The sequence below is a fragment of the Gavialis gangeticus genome, unplaced genomic scaffold (genome assembly GCF_001723915.1).
Source record: "Gavialis gangeticus isolate Ggan-Ray unplaced genomic scaffold, GavGan_comp1, whole genome shotgun sequence".
In the NCBI taxonomy this organism is placed as follows: Eukaryota; Metazoa; Chordata; order Crocodylia; family Gavialidae; genus Gavialis; species Gavialis gangeticus.
Genome location: NW_017728992.1, coordinates 25,069,208 through 25,074,284, shown reverse-complemented (window position 1 = coordinate 25,074,284; position 5,077 = coordinate 25,069,208).

The window sequence follows — 5,077 nt, the reverse complement described above, 5'->3', positions numbered from 1 at the left end:
TATTTTCCACTCCTGCGCAGGCTCAGTTGCTACATAGACCTTATTGCAGAGCATGCCCAGTGTACAACTGGAATGAAGTAATCTCTCTAGAAATTTCTGATAGCTAAGCAGCCTGATTGGCTATGGGGCTGCTATAAAAGTTCTGGGAGCCCCTCAATTGCGGGGAGAGAGAAAGAGACCAGACCCAGCGTGGGTACAGAAACTGCTCTCAGCAGAGACTGTCTCATGTGTGGGAAAAAGACCTAGAGAACTGGGAACAGAGGCTCCTAGTGAGAAACTGTTCTCCAGTAAGGTCCTCTGGCCTATTGGTCTCTCCCATAGCGATTTCTCCAATTCGTTCTGTGTTTACCATATTGATCTTTTGGGTTCTAATTGAACTGACCCCGGCTACAACCACGACTCCGATTTATTCTTGTCTGATTAACGGACTGTCAAATCTACTTTGTCTTCACGGCTTCTGACCTCGGCTTTCGTCTCCCACCATCCGTTCGCTCTTCATCGTACTGGACATCGGCTTCAGCATCACTCCTCACGAGCTCTGGACATTGATCACTCCTTTGGATTGGCATCACGATATCATCTCTTCATTCACCGTGTTACAGTTTTTGTTTATTTGTTTTCCCCCTAATGAGCTGCTGACCAGCCCTGGGACTAAGGAGTGGGCAGCCGCACCTAGCTCCGGCTAGAAAGCAAGGGCCCACTCTGGAACCCCGTGGGCCAAAAGACCCCTCTGTTGTTGTTGTTCGTGTTCGTGTATTCCAACTGTAACTGAAGAAAGCATCTCGGCCTCCGCTTTTAAAGCGTGAGTAATAAATCCATCTTGTCTTAAACCCATACGCCTCTGTGCCGCTCAGAATTCCACCGCCGCTAATCCCACCTGTTCGTAGTCCAATTGCCACCCCGGCCCACCATAACCCTGAGGGGCCTTCAATTGGGGGTCCCCTATCAGGACACTAGGAAGAGTGAGAGTTGGCTAACTTTTCCATATCCTCAGTGGGGTTTCTCTATAACTATCTTGTGCAGGAATTCAGCACTGCTAAGCAAAATGAGCAGCCCACCCACAGCCGACTCTGGGAACACATATTACATGCAAGTATTCTTAAACTTGGCAATTCTGCGCACTTCTAATTCCTACAGTTAAATACATTTGGCTCTTTCCGTCATTTCTTTATTTTCAATTGTGGAACTTGAATTAAAATGTTACAATTCCTTCTTCCATTTATCACCTCTGAAGGCAGCAGTATTATTCAGAGAGAGTGCACGAAGAAACAAAACACTAACCCAAAAATGTAAACATATACTTGTGAGCCTAAAAGCCTAGCTATGCCAGTAAAGCAAGTTTAGCATACCGATGCATATTAAAGGATTCCCTATTAATGGTCTAATTCATATAGCAAGTATATTCAGCAATGCATATATAGTGCATGTATATTATCTGTGATTTATATTTCATTTAGAAATCAAAAGAATTATGATGAAATAACAAGAATGTCCAGACAGGGTTTCATACATAGTCTCTAACTCAGCTCTACATGTAATAGTTTTTACACTTATTTCTTAGGAACCAGCAAAAAGACATAAAAAGCATAAGTGTTGTCTGTAAGAACGTGTACTTTTACCTGAAGTGGATCCATTATGCCATCTTTATACAGTTATTCCCATATTAAAGATGCTAAATGATGCTGTCTTTATATGCCACATTAATTGCAGCATTCTAATGTAAGACGGCTCCTTAGTGCTCCCAGAAACCTAAGCAAGGTTAAGTGCATCTACATAACCATCGTGTAAAGACACCCAAGCTGCAGTTACTTCATGCTGCCATAGCTACTCTTCTAACAGTATTCAGACTTAAATTCAGGCCTGTTAGTTTGTGACTAGCATAGTCAAAGTCCCAGACTTGGTCTACACTACAAAATTTTGCTTGTACAACCATGTCAGCTAAGACTGTGAAAAAAAAAAAAAAAAAAAAAATCACACCTTGGACAGCCCGCCCCTATGTTGAGAAAAAAGGGGACTGCCAGCACAGTTTCTGTCATTTAGAGAAGTGACATAGCAAAGCCATCAGAAAAATCTCACCTGTTACCATTTGCTTTATCCCTTCTAAGGGCCTTAAGCTCTGTAGGTTTACTGATAAGGCTGTGGTGACAGCAGTTCCAAAATTTAAACAAGCTCCCTGTCAAAATGAGTTGGGTGCTTGTGTACTTACAGCTGCTGTGCTGTTATGCTAACAAACCTCCCAAGGTTTACTTCAGATAGGAAGTAAAGTAAATTTCCAACACTGGTTGCCTGGAGATCCACAGTAAAAGAACTGTGGTAGTTTAACCACAGTTTTACCAATAAAATTCACTCTCACCAATTTCTGATATTCAAAAGCTCATTAATTGGACTCCAAACATATAAACATATCACTATATTAGCTTTAAAATGTCATTTTTAAGAACAATATATTTGGGATTCTTTGTTTTTCTTGTTTTTAATTAGCAACTATAAACACAGGAAGGTTATGGAAAGGACCAATAAAAGCAAACAAACAAAAACAATACCAAAGATAGAAATCTGCACCAAAAAAAAAAAGTTGCAAGAGTTGACAACAATAGGAGCATTTATCCATTAACAGAATTTAAATATACACCTTCCAGAGAAATCCAGAATCAGGCAAGGGAAATATGTAAAATTCTCCATTCAGTTTAAGAAGGAACAATTGTAACTATTTAACCTTAGAGCAAGTGATGAGTCAACATGATCAAAGCATGTTTGTAACTAGCAATAGAGGGCATTGTACTTATGCTTGCTTCAGAAATAAAAATGTCCAGCTATATGTGGATAATTATTTATCTGCCAACACATAACCATCTCTTCAAAATCCTAGATGTCCTAGAACTAAGGGATGTACATGTAAGAAGTACAAGCAAGAATTTTCAGAGGAAAAATTTTACAAATTATTGCAGCAACTGTTTAAGATTTCCAGAATGGTATTTCCAGAATGGCACATTGCAACTACTAATTTTATCTGTGATGGAAGAATCTTGAACTATATATTTTAAATTAACAGTAAATTAAGAACTTCATGAAATTCGTAGCGATGATATTTTTTCTGTGAAAGTACTTATTTTAAAACAAAAAAATTGAGAGCATATGAAAGCCTACATTGTTTTCAGAAAAAAAGTCTAGTCTGTAAGTGTACAGTCCATGCAAGTATCTGCACTGCCCCAGGAGAAAAGACCAGAGAATGAAGATGCTACTCAATCACAGTTCATTCCTCACTTCTCCTGCTATGGACAGGGACTAAGTGGGTTCACTCCTCCTGCTATCTCACACTGTGATTCCTACCAGGTAGTGCATGGATGAGTAATGGCTGTGACAGTTTAGCTCAAAGTAATGATCATAACAGTGAACTCTTCTCAATAGGTCATTCATCTACCTTAAAACATCATAAAGAATTTCAAGCAACATGCAGATATTTCTCTTGAATACAATTCCAGGCCAAAGAAGTATAATGCAGTTGAGAAAGATGCAAGGAATGAGATGCCAAACCTAGCATGCTAAAGGGAGTGCTCCTATGGCTCAGTCATTTTTAATTTTTCCACACACCTCTAAAAAAGAGAAAATTCCAACATAAGTTTAATCATAGCTTTCACAATCACAAGAGCTATGAATGCAAGTTCCAAGGAACACATCTGGAAACCTGATGTGAAAGACAAACTTCTTACTAATGAACTTACGGGTACATGTTGTTGGCCACTAGAAATCATCTCTTAAGTTCTCAAACAAGCATGTTTACACTCTCTCAGGCAATGCTCAAGAGTGCAAACATGCTCAAGAGGAGCTCTCCATGAACAGTTATAAAAGTCTACCTTTTTATGCTGTATAAAAAAAAGGTTTGATATCACTAGGTCACCAATGTGCTCTGACCATTGTCAGTCTTACTATCCACTGTTGTCTTATTTCCTTGCACTCTTCTATCTGTTGTCTTTTCTGTAAGTTCTTTGAGGTATGGACATTTTCTTTGCTGCATTTATACAGTATTTAGCACAGTAGAACCTCGGACCATGATTAAGTTATATAGGTGAAGGACTGTCATAATTTGCTGGTAAAGCTGGCCAAAAAATGACTACACAAAACGTCAGAGCAAAGCAACAGGAGAGGAAGAATAATAAAGCAACAGCATTATCCAGTCAATCTGCAATTAGAAAAAGAGCAAGTAGATGCAACCAACACTTCTCCAGATTTAACAGCCATCTTTGATTAGGTGATCACATACTTTCATGTTAAAAAAGAATTACATTTTACCACCAGGTATGTAATAGTTTTGCACAGTCTATTAATATTTGGTTTGGTCACCTCTGACCTTGATTAATTTTAACACTTGGAACTTTGAGTCCTCTTTGCCACATCCAGTTTTTCTAAATGTACAGTGCCCTCTCCCATGCTCCAAGTCCTTCAGCTTTATTAATATCAAAGCATTATGAGTAAAGAGGGGTGTGAACAGGAGACCCTTTGCACAAATCAGTTGAAGCAGAAACATGTTCAACAGCATTTTCAGTGCACTGACCCCATCAGTGTACTACTATACCAACTGAGGAATGAAGTAGTGCTGGCTAAAAAATCATAAGACCCATGCGATACTGACAGAAACACTTTTTTTCAATTAACTTAAACAAAAAGATAAAGTGGATGGAGAATTAGAAGTGTGAATAGGAAAGAGATGAGTGAAAGTAAATGTAACACTTCACAAAAGAAAAACATGGCAGTATAGTTCTCTGTGACTGAGAATCTTTTCTTTAAAGCATAATGGTAAAAGGAGGGGGAAAGTGTGTATTTTAAGGGCTTAAATAGTCCTTGTGCTAGCTCACTGTATTGGACTAAATTTTACTTAAATGCAGAAACAATCTAAATAAACCAGTGTATTCCATTATGTTAATGTAACCTAGATTTGTGCAAAGTATTCATTTAAAAATTTTGACACTCAAGATTTGCCTACTTTCACACTTGTGAAGACTCTAAATCCTCTGAATGATCTATTCCACATTTTTTCCTTCAAAATTCATAGAATAGCTAAATTTTCAGTTTCCAGTAT